This window comes from Lithobates pipiens, unplaced genomic scaffold (assembly GCF_037356315.1).
Source record: "Lithobates pipiens isolate NorthernLeopardFrog02 unplaced genomic scaffold, aLitPip1_a1.2 Scaffold_22, whole genome shotgun sequence".
Lineage (NCBI taxonomy): Eukaryota > Metazoa > Chordata > Amphibia > Anura > Ranidae > Lithobates > Lithobates pipiens.
In genome coordinates, this window is record NW_027507784.1 from 345,263,579 (window position 1) to 345,275,894 (window position 12,316).

The 12,316-nt window shown below is 45.5% G+C and overlaps 1 protein-coding gene across 2 annotated transcripts in view; it reads right to left on the reverse strand.

Moving 5' to 3' along the window:
* The window catches only part of SEMA5B (semaphorin 5B), a 492,183-nt gene that overhangs the window by 252,575 nt on the left and 227,292 nt on the right, over positions 1-12,316 (reverse strand). The window lies entirely within an intron of this gene.

Consider the following 12,316-nt stretch of genomic DNA (forward strand, 5'->3'; position numbering starts at 1 on the left):
TAAAATAAATATGTATTTTTAAAAAACTATAATTTTTCAGTTTGGTTTTCGGTGAAGCGCATCCTGAATTTTTGGTTTTGCCACAAAATTTCTACTTTTTATACATCAAAACCATCCACAGAACAGACTTTACCGGAATATTTGTAAAGATTATTTTTCAATTTTTTTTTTTATATTTATTGCAGTTAGATTTAATAGTTTAAATTACATTTTTTTTAAAAAATACTGCATTGTTATTTATTTGGCATATTTTTTACATTTTTTGATTGGAAAGTTGCTCTCTTCTCCTGCTTGTTTTCCAGCACAACCGACGACTGCTGAGCCCGGGGCTCCTGTCCCTTCGCCCCCCCTCCCATACCAGCCTTGCCATGACATATAATTGGAGGATTATGAAGCTCAAAGTTTCCAAATCTGTTTTGTGATCTCTGGAGACACTAAAAATAAAAAATAAAACCCAACGCCGTCCATTTACACGATTCTCTGCGATTGGCGCGCTGTCACTTCCATGGCAACTGTATGGAAACTGACGTGTTGTGACAACGTGTGATGGGAAGTGACAACATACAGCGAGTCTGTAATGGATGATCTGACAACGTACAGCTGTAGGGTAGACGAGGGAACGCACGACTCAAGCCATGTGTTCTTATATAGAGCGGGAGGGGGGGAAAACACGCGGCTCGCTCTACTCATCAACCAATAGGATTTTGGTTCTCAAAAAAATGAACTGTTACAGACAAAAACGTCATTCTTGCCGTTGTTTTCTGCAGCCTTTATGCCACCCTCCCCCCCCCCCCATCGTACATTGCAGGAGGTGTCCTAAAAGTGACTAATGGACCAGCTGTACAGATTTATTGTTGGTGTGTGCGAGACAACATTATGATAAATATGGTCTCTGTGGTGGAAACAGCACCAGGCATGGGATGGTGAGTGAAGATCCGGAGACAATTTGGTGCCCCGGAGGGGGTGAAAGTGATCAGAGAAGTTGGACTTCACTTTATTGCTCTCGTTCTTCCCCTGATAAGGTGGAGCAGGGTCAGTCATAACATGAAAACCTGCATCCTGCAAAACACGGACCCCCATCCTGTGTTTGCAATTTTTTTTTTTAGGTAACATGAAATTAAAATGAAACACAGACGGGAGTTGGAAGTTTGTCCGGATGGAGCCGGGAAATGGCGCCGCGCACTTCACAGGGACGGCGATTCATCCGCTTTAGAGTTATAAGAAGTGCGACGGCGGAGATTTAATTAAAGGATAAAACGGCATAAAAAATAAACCAAGAACCCCCGCCAGGCGCAGAATCCACCGCCGAAAAACCGTTCACGCTGTCTGCGATACATTCCTCCGGAGAACGCGACCGCCATCGTATGTAACACCGCGGTCACAGCGAGCCCTCCATACAAGGATCTTTCATCTGTACCTGTATATGGAGACCTTCCATCTGTACCTGTATATAGAGACCTTCCATCTGTACCTGTATATAGAGACCTTCCATCTATATGTATATAGAGACCTTCCATCTATACAGAGATCTTCCATCTGTACTTGTATATAGATACCTTCCATCTATATGTACTGTATATATAGAGACCCCTTCCCCCTATACCTGTATATAGAGATCTTCCATCTATATGTCTATATAGAGACCTTCCACCCATAGGTGTATATATAGACCTTCCATCTATACGTGTATATAGAGACCTTCCATCTATACGTGTATATAGAGACCTTCCATCTATACGTGTATATAGAGACCTTCCATCTATACGTGTATATAGAGATCTTCCATCTATATGTATATAGAGAACTTCCATCTATACAGAGATCTTCCATTCATACGTGTATATAGAGATCTTCTATCCATACATGTATATAGAGATCTTCCATCTATACAGAGATCTTCCATCTGTACTTGTATATAGATACCTTCCATCTATACGTACTGTATATATAGAGACCCCTTCCCCCAATACCTGTATATAGAGATCTTCCATCTATATGTCTATATAGAGACCTTCCACCCATAGGTGTATATATAGACCTTCCATCTATATGTGTATATAGAGACCTTCCATCTATACGTGTATATAGAGACCTTCCATCTATATGTGTATATAGAGACCTTCCATCTATACGTGTATATAGAGACCTTCAATCCATGGGTGTATATAGAGATCTTCCATCTATACCTGTATATAGAGACCCCTTTCCCCCTATACCTGTATATAGAGATCTTCCATCTATACGTGTATATAGAGACCTTACAGCTATATATGTATTTAGAGATAGTCCACCTGTACATGTATAGAGAGACCTTCCACCTGTACATGTATAGAGAGACCTTCCACCTGTACATGTATAGAGAGACCTTCCACCTGTACATGTATAGAGAGACCTTCCACCTGTACATGTATAGAGAGAGACCTTCCATCTATACCTGTATATAGAGACCCCTTTCCCCCTATACCTGTATATAGAGACCTTCCATCCATACATGTATATAGAGAGCTTCCATCTATATGTGTATATAGAGATCTTCCATTTATACCTGTATATAGAGACCTTCCATCCACACATGTATAGAGAGACCTTCCATCCATACGTGTATATAGAGATCTCCCGGATATACGTGTATATAGAGACCTTCCATCTATACATGTATATAGAGACCTTCCATCTATACGTGTATATTGTGACCTTCCATCTATATGTGTATCTAGTGATATAGATAAGTAGGATCTCTGATTTATGGAAGATCAGCAGCGCCTGCTTTCATCCCCTGACGATGTTCAGTTTGTGACAAAACACGCAGGGAGGAGCTTCGGCCAGTGAAGTCATCACATTCGCAGGCCCTCCGATCTATAGGAGATCAGCAGAGCATAACGTATACGCCAAAACACAGCCCCCGCTCAGTGTGGATCATCCAGCAACCTCAAATACTCCGCAAGGAGATTTACACACACTATGGGGGAAAAAAACAAAGGGCAAGCCATACAGCCATATAGCATAGTATTTTTTTAAAACCACATATGTTTATGCAAAGTGTGTATACAAGAGGCATCAAATTTGTACAGCGCACCCTTGCTATGCAGCCAGCAGGTGTGACGACGTCACCGGCCTAAGCTCCATCCAACGTGTTTCGTCACAAACCAGACAACGTCAGGGGATGAAGTCCAGGTGCTGCTGATGTCTCATAAATCAGAGATCCTATTTATCCAGTCAGAAGTTTAGGGACATCGGTTGGTGTGACGCACTAAAATAGAAACCTTATGTTGGGGTGGAATTTGGCACTTTCACGGCGCAACTGGATCCAAATTCTCAATGACTTCACTTGTGGACATTTTTCAAGTGTGAGCAGTGTCGGTGACCCCGCCAGTCCATGTGGTGCAGTCTTTCCAAATCTGCAGACTGATTGGAAAAACAAGACTTGCCGCATTTGCTTATATACAGATAATCCTACATAATGAAATCCAATACCAGAAATACGGAGCAGCGATTTGCAGAATACTTTCAGCTAGATGTTTCAGTAACAATGTAACACCTGCATTTTCTGAGAAGAACGAAAAAGCCAAATTGTTGCACCCCAAAACCCAAGTGTCTGACTAATGAAAGCGGCTTCAGCCCATCTCCACCCAAGCCATGTCTCAACGGGTTTCGTCCAACGCACAGGGCTTAGTCATAATGGACCTCCATGACTGAGTCCTGTTGATGGGGCAAAACGCATAGGGGGGAATGGCCTGAATGGAGCTGGGCTGAAGCAGCTTTTATTAGTAAGAGACTTGGGCTTTGCTGGTGTGCGCCGATTTGGCTTTTTCTCTCTTCTGAGTGTGGGCAGTGATCTGTGACGGGCGCTTTTCATGCCAGCACCCATTTGTGGGAATCACCGTAGTCAGGGATGGTCCCTGGAGCAGCACCTGAAGCTTTCTTGGTCTATGATCACCAGAACTATTTAAATATTCAAATCTGTCTGAGCCTCGTTATCCGATCGATCGCTCTATTCCTTCCTCACCTCTGCCTTCCTCCCACACCCGAAATATCCATTCTGGGTGGATGAACCGTCATCTTTGGGTTTTTCTTATTGCCTATATTTATAAACACCAGCAGTGAAAGGGTTACAGAGATGACACCGCCAACGGTCGCTCATCGGAAATGGTTTTTGCACCTCGCGCCGTCTGACAATTCGCAATCCAGAAAAATGACACCATGATCCAAACATGTCAGAGCGAGACCCGGAGGCAAACGCTTCATCTCTAGGTGTCACAGGATGCCGTCACCGCACAGCTGTCGCTCCGAGGAAATAGAGGGAGATTTATGGCGAGTCACAGAGTTCAGGGAAATTCAGGCCAATATCCCCCAGAAATGAATCATCCTTCTACCCCCCGGGTGGAGTTCTCACCTGAAACGGGCACCAGACTCCATAAAAACATAATCTAACCGGACAGCTTTATATATTATATATGCATTGGGGTAATTACTGCAACACACGACGTCTCCTTTAAGGTGGCGGTTGAAGCGTTCGGACGCCTCTTTCAAAGCAGTGGTGGAAAGATTGGAGGTCTCCTTTAAGGAGGCAGTGGAAGCGATCAGACGTCTCCTTTAAGGTGGCGGTGGAAGTGATCGGACGCCTCCTTTAAGGCATTGGTGGAATGATTGGACGTCTCATTTAAGGCGCCGGTGAAAGTAATTGGACATCTCATTTAAGGTGGCAGTGGAAGCGATCGGGCGCCTCCTTTAAGGCAGTAGTGGAAGTGATCAGCCATCTCCTTTAAGGCAGTGGTGGAAGCGATTGGATGTCTCCTTTAAGGTGGCAGTGGAAGCGATTGGACGTCTCCTTTAAGGCGGCGGTGGAAGCAATTGGATGTCTCCTTTAAGGCGGCAGACAAATCAATCGGACATCTCCTTTAAGGCGGTGGTGAAAGCGGTCAGACGTCACATTTAAGGCAGCATTGGAACTGACCAGACGTCTCCTTTAAGATAATGGTGGAAGCAATCGGACGTCTCCTTTAAGATGGCGGTGGAAGTGATCGGACGCCTCCTTTAAGGCATTGGTGGAATGATTGGAGGTCTCATTTAAGGCGCCGGTGAAAGTAATTGGACATCTCATTTAAGGTGGCGGTGGAAGCGATCGGGCGCCTCCTTTAAGGCAGTGGTGGAAGCGATTGGATGTCTCCTTTAAGGCGGCAGTGGAAGCGATTGGATGTCTCCTTTGAGGCAGAAGCGATCGGACCTCTCCTTTAAGGTGGCGGGGGCAATCGGACGTCTCCTTTAAGGCGGCGGTGGAAGCAATTGGATGTCTCCTTTAAGGCGGCAGACAAATCGATCAGACATCTCCTTTAAGGCGGTGGTGAAAGCGGTCAGACGTCTCCTTTAAGGCAGCATTGGAAGCGACCAGACGTCTCCTTTAAGATAATGGTGGAAGCGATCAGACATCTCCTTTAAGGCGGCGGTGGAAGCTAACAGACGTCTCCTTTAAGGCAGCGGTGGAAGCGATCAGACGTCTCCTTTAAGGCGGCGGTGGAAGCGATCAGACGCCTCCTTTAAGGCGGCGGTGGAAGCGATCAGACGCCTCCTTTAAGGCGGCGGTGGAAGCGATCAGACGTCTCCTTTAAGGCGGCGGTGGAAGCGATCAGACGTCTCCTTTAAGGCGGTGGTGGAAGCGGTCAGACATCTCCTTTAAGGCGGCGGTGGAAGCGATCGGATGTCTCCTTTAAGGTGGCGGTGGAAGCGATCGGACGTCTCCTTTAAGGCGGCGGTGGAAGCGATCGGATGTCTCCTTTAAGGCGGCAGTGGAAGCGATCGGGCGTCTCCTTTAAGGAGGCGGTGGAAGCGATCGGGCGTCTCCTTTAAGGAGGCGGTGGAAGCGATCGGACGTCTCCTTTAAGTCACAGCTTTGAGAAGTAATTAGAGGGTGTTCAGCCCTACAAAAGGTCAGTTGTGAAGATGAATCCCTGGGGAGTGCGGCGCGATCCTCCAACGCTCCACCGCGGCCTTCTGGGAAAACCGCTGGAAAAGGTCATTAAAAGATTATTTCTTTTACCTCGGGAACGAATGAAATCTCAGACTCTTTATATCTGCTGAATAAAAGAGGGGAAAAAAAGGATGAGGAGAAGGCGAGAAATGGACATTAAAAAGCGCCAATCGTTACCTTCACTAGGGGGGAGGCGAACTGCCACCAGGGGGCGCAAAATCAGAGCGGGTATATATGAGAGATGACAGTCAATGGATGAGACCCCACACAAGGTTTAAGGTTCAGTATTACAGAAAAAAACAGCAATTTATTATTGAAGAAAATCGCCAAAATACAATCTGACGCTAAAATGGCTACAAAGCGCTGACCAGTTTAGGGAAACGCGGGCAGAACTGGTTGTTTCTGTGAATGGCGCCTTAAAGTGGACCTGTCAGTAACTCTACAGGAATAAATCCCCAACACGTCACACGGTACAGCAACATTTGTCAGAGAAGCCATCCTGGAGCGCCAATCAGCGACTTTGCCAAGGCCCAGATAACATCAACCCGACATACTTTGTGGTGCGTTTAATGGGAGCCGGGTGTGATGGAGGGCGGAAAGCAGCTACGGCCGCAGTGTCCGTCATAAAACGCAGATGGTTTGTGTTTCCAGGGATGGAGGGAGAACAAAGGATCGGGGAATGCTTGCTGCATATGTGACCAATCAGAGCACAGGGGGAGGGGTTATATCCATTGCTAACAGACAGTCTAAGGACTCCTCCCCTCGGTGTCTGCCGTCCTCCAGCCACACTTCCGCCATGCCGAGGAGGAGGGGTTGGCACCACCATACATTCTGGTCCAGCACCCTCCACTGCCTTCACTACACTAGGAGAAACAATAGGTGCAGACACAGACTTGACAAGCACACTTTCTGACACTGACTGGGAGACCACAGACTGGGGGGGACACTGACACCACAGAGGGACTCACAGACACAGATTCTGATGGGACAGAGACACTAGGATCTCCTGGTACAACCTCCGCCAACCCAGACTCTTCACTATCCGGACAGAAGAATTCCTCCACTAACTCTGGCATATTGTGCAAAGCCTCAGGGCACCGGCTATAAGGGTGACCAACCTTATCACATAGGTTACATTTAATGATGTTACAGTCCCTCGCCAGATGCCCCAGTTCCTGGCACAAAGAGCACTTCTGTTCTGGACAGTTAGAGCAGAAATGTCCCTTGACTCCACATTTATGGCACAGCTAAGGTTGACCAGGGTAGAAGACGGTACACCTATCTCTACCAATAAAGGCAGAGGAGGGCAAATGCTGGACCACATTCCCACACACACTCAACCTCAATGACACCGACCACCCACCCGTCCAAATTCAGTATCCACAATCTTTTTTAGGGGACACGTTTCACAAACCTCCTCAACCAGATCCATAAATCTTTGGGGGGTATAGACTCATTCCTTGTCAGGGTAGTCACATTCTTAATCAATGGCTTTTGTGAGACAACTTTGGGGACAAGCCCCTTCCAGTCCAGCTGGCCCCTATATACATGCTCAAACCGCTCCCAAAACAGATCCAACGATTCTGGATGCCCAAATGACAAATCATATTCAAAGGAACCAGCCGGACTGACAAGAGCATAAATACCCTCCGCCTTAAATCCCAATGGCTAGGATCTTATCCACAACCACCCTCCTGATAGGTGGAATACCTCCTCCTTCCCACCTGAGCTGTACCATATTCCTGTGTTTAATGGAAGCTGCGTTAGGTAAAAGTCACACAACTGGCTCCCTTCCATCACCATGACTTCATCTGGGGCAGATGACACATTAACTAGTTGCATAGGAATATTAACTAGCTGCATAGGAACCTATGAAATCTGGTTTGGTAAATTACCCAACACTCGATCCTTCCTTCTCCCCTCCAGCACAACAGTCCCGCTCACCATAGTCCCAGAAGTACCACAGGTACCAGCAGTCCCGTCATCAGGTTAAAGTCTTCTGTTTAGAAAAAACACCAGCTGTCTCAGTGTTCATATGGCCCTTCTGCTCTGCCGTTTCAATGTTCATGCGACATTCCTGCTCTGCACTGTTGGTGTCCATGTGGGACTCCTCGCAGTCAGCTCCTCCTGCATTTCCTGCTGATTGCAAGCATCTGGTGGCAGGTGCAATCTCAGGAAAATCCTCCACACATTGAGGAAGATTTTCAGCAAGCACTCCACTCCAGTCGGTGCCGCTCAAAGGAGGATCCATTTCTGTAATGGCCTGCAGCAATCTGCCATCTCCCTCAACCTCCTCCTGAGATGACCCAGGCTGCTGGGGAGGGAGGGGGGCAGATACTGACTCAAACATGACAGATCCTGACACGGGGGTAGTGCTGGGGCCATCACGTGAAGCCACTTCCTTACCCCCCATCCATACTGTCGCCGTTGCTCTGGTATCCACTCTCTGGCTGGTACTGGCACAGGCACATTCCTTCATCTGTTGGAATCTCTCTTCATTCTCACACTTCTCTGAACACTGCTCTCCTTCAGAGAGGCAAACAACTTTTCCTACTTTTTTCAATGCTTCCTCCAGAGACTTCAGCTTGGAGACTTCCCTTTTACTGTTTCCAGACTTACTATGCAGGGATTTCCTTTTCCTGAGCTCCTCTTTCATGACAGCAAGTTTCTGTTCCTCTATTCAGCTATTGCTGAATGCTGTTCACCACTCTATCCTGAAGGACTGGTAAGGATCCCTCTTGCATATGGACAGGGCCCAGGATCCATTGCAGCTTGAGCACATGGAGTAGGCCTCTGAAGAGCCTCCATCTTCATCTCCCTCCACCCAGTACATGGTGGTTGGGGGAGGACAGGGCCAGGCTTGATTTTTCCTCCAACCAAGAGCAAAGCAGAGTGAGCCAATAGCACCACCTGGTAGAGAAGCTCCTCTGGTGCAGAGACTGATGTGACTGGCTCAGTGTTCTCTGTACAGCATTGCGGTATATGTCAGAGATATATAAATGTATAATAATAATAATTAGTGTGTGACTGTGGGGGAGGGGACATTAGAGTGTAAGCTCCTCTGGTACAGAGACTGATGTGATTGGCTCAGTGTTCTCTGTACAGCACTACTGTATATGTCAGAGCTATATAATGTATGATAGCGGTTGCTATGGGTTACAGGAGGTCTGTCTCTCTGTATTCCAGTCCCTCGGTCCGGGTTCAGCGCTGGGCTCTGGTTACACAATCCGGCTGATTGCTCTAATTCTTCATTACAGATACAGGTCAGGATTTGACTTTCTTTGTCTCTCCAGTTTAATCATTTAGCGGATAATTTGGTGTTACCGTAAATAAAGACGCTCGGTTTTCATGTAAAATGAGAGCCGCGCTGGTCGGGCCTCGGGATTCGGGATGGAATATTAATGCCGGCAGGCCGCGGTTTTGATGTATTCATTTGTAATCGAGAAATCTCGGAGAATTCGTCATATTGATGAAATAAATTAGTTGCGTTAATGTTCCAAGTCGCAGGTTCATTAACAGAGAGCGGAGCGTGAAAGTCTGTGCTGACACCGCCATCGTTAATGCCTAAGTTTAATCTGCTTATATTTCACCTTCCCTGGTTTCTCCCCTCCCCCCTCATCAACATGCTAATGAAAATCTGAAATATCATGATTCCATTTTGATCACATCCCTGTTTTTAGACCCGGTGACATCATCACTGTGTCTATGTGCTGCTATATACAATGCAGGCAGATCGTGGCTGGTGGGAGGGGCCAGCAGGGGGCTGTACATACTTCCCGAGAACATCAAGCCCCCCCCCCCAGTACTTTTATCCACACGCCGCAGTGCTCATGCACACTGAATGCGCCCACTGGGGCACGCATCGGCGTGATCTACAACCGCTGTGTCCACCGGTGCTCGGTATATTGCCCACTGTGAGCAGCATGGATGCCACGTGATGGCTCTGTGATCACACGTCCAAAAGTAAACAAATACAGTCATGACATCATTGTTTACTACTGTTTGTGATCTACGATTGGTCACCGGTGATCCCATGGTACCTGGGCCAAGCATAGCATCCTGTACCAGGTGATAGCTGTGGGCCAATCATAGCACCTTGTACCAGGTGATAGTTGTTGGCCAATCATAGCACCCTGTATCCAGTGATAGTTGTGGGTCTATCACAGCACCCTGTACCATGTGATAGTTGTGGGACAATCGCTGAACCTTGTACTATGTAATAGTTGTGGGCCAATCACAGCAACCTGTACCATGTAATAGCTGTGGGCCAATCATAGCACCCTGTACCAGGTGATAGTTGTGGGTCTACCACAGCACCCTGTATCATGTAATAGTTGTGGGCCAATCACAGAACCTTGTACCATGTAATAGTTGTGGGCCAATCACAGCACCCTGTAATAGTTGTGGGCCAATCACAGCACCCAGTACCATGTGATAGATGTGGGTCAATCACAGCACCCTGTACCATGTCAGATGTGAGCAAATCACAATACCATGTACCATGTGATAGTTGTGGGCCAATCACTGAACCTTGTACCATGTAATAGTTGTGGGCCAATCACAGCAACCTGTACCATGTGATAGCTGTGAGTCTATCACAGCACCCTGTACCAGGTGATAGATGTGAGCCAATCACAATACCATGTGATAGTTGTGGGCCAATCACAGCACCCTGTATCATGTGATAGTTGTGGGCCAATCACAGCATCACAATACTAAACAATGAGTCGTGAATGAAAGCCATTCATGACAGTTCAAACAATTCATATATATCATAGTGTAAAAAAGAGACAAAAATCCCCGCTCACCCTTGCAGAGTAGTACAGTGTTACTATGATGACACTGAACTACACTGACGACACTTAAAAAAAAATAGTATGTACTTTTTTTTTTTTTTTTACATAGTGTTACCAGCCAGTGTCCCTGATCACCACCACACCAGTTATCTGATGACGCCGTACTACACTGGTGACAGTATGTGAAAAAAATGTTAAATAAAAACAAAAAACAAATCTTATTTAATTTCTTAATTTTCCAAAAAATTGCAATTTAAATAAAAAAAACTTGTCATGCCTCTAAATGCCTCAGACTGTCTACTTTCCCCAAAAAAAAAAAAAAAAAAAAAAAAAAGGAGCCATTCGGAGGGTATTTTTACTGTTCTGGTGTTTTAGGTCCTCAAGAAATGAGATCGGCTGTCAGTACATCAGGATTGACCGATTTTCAGATACCGATCTATAACATTCCTACAGACTACACAATAGACACTGATTTGGGTTTTTTTTTTTACCAAAGAAAATATATTTTGGCCTAAATTTATGAAGAACGTTTGTTCGCAAAATGTTATACCCAAAAGAAAAATGTGGGGTTTTTTTCAACATTTTTGGTGGAAAAAAAAAAAAAAAAAAACACAGTGGACATCAAATACCACCAAAAGAAAGCTCCATTTGTGTGAAAAAAAAAAAAAAAAATGATATAAATGTCATTTGGGTATGTGTTGTGTTGCATGACCGCACAATTAGCGGATAAAGTAGCGCAGTGCTGAATAGCAAAAAAAATCCCTGGTTATGAAGGGACTAAAACCTTCCAGAAGTCAATTGGTTATATGTTGCCTGAATCAATGTTTATGAAAAATGTTTTTTTTTTTTTTACAATAAGTTTTTATTATGTTACTTTGTATCTCTCTATATCCTGTCTGATCAATGCTTATAAACAATGTTACTTTGTATCTCTCTATCTCCTGTCTGATCAATTTTTATAAACAATCTTATTTTGTATCTCTCCATCTCCTGTCTGAATAATGTTTATAAACAATGTTACATTGTATCTCTATCTCCTGTCTCTTAAAAAAAAACTGTTTAGGTAGTGCAGTGCTGAATAGCAAACAATGGCCTGGTTTTGAAGGGGGTAAAACCTTCCAGAGGTCAGGTGGTTGAAGTAATTACCAACAACATGGTCCGGTGATAATTTGTATCTAGCCGGAGTTCAGATTTATTTCGGAGCCGATAGGGGACTCAATGGCCGGAACATACTAACTCCATGCGGACGTGTTCTTTCTAAGAACTGAGATCACAACTCTGGGGCTGCAATGTGCCGACTACAGCAGAGCCCTCCCCTCCCCCGATCACATCACTAAATGAGCACATTTTCTGCTATTTTCAGCAGTTTTCAGGGTAAATTAGCCGGCGATTCATTATCATTTCCAAAGAAAAATCCTAAATAGATCCGGGAATTGTGAGAGAAACTCCGCTCAGCATTTTCTTTATCCGAAACAAAACTCAACAAAAACACAACCGCCACAGAACATCCCGACGGCCAACAGTCAGACACAAAGGATGTGGCCACGCCTCTTCC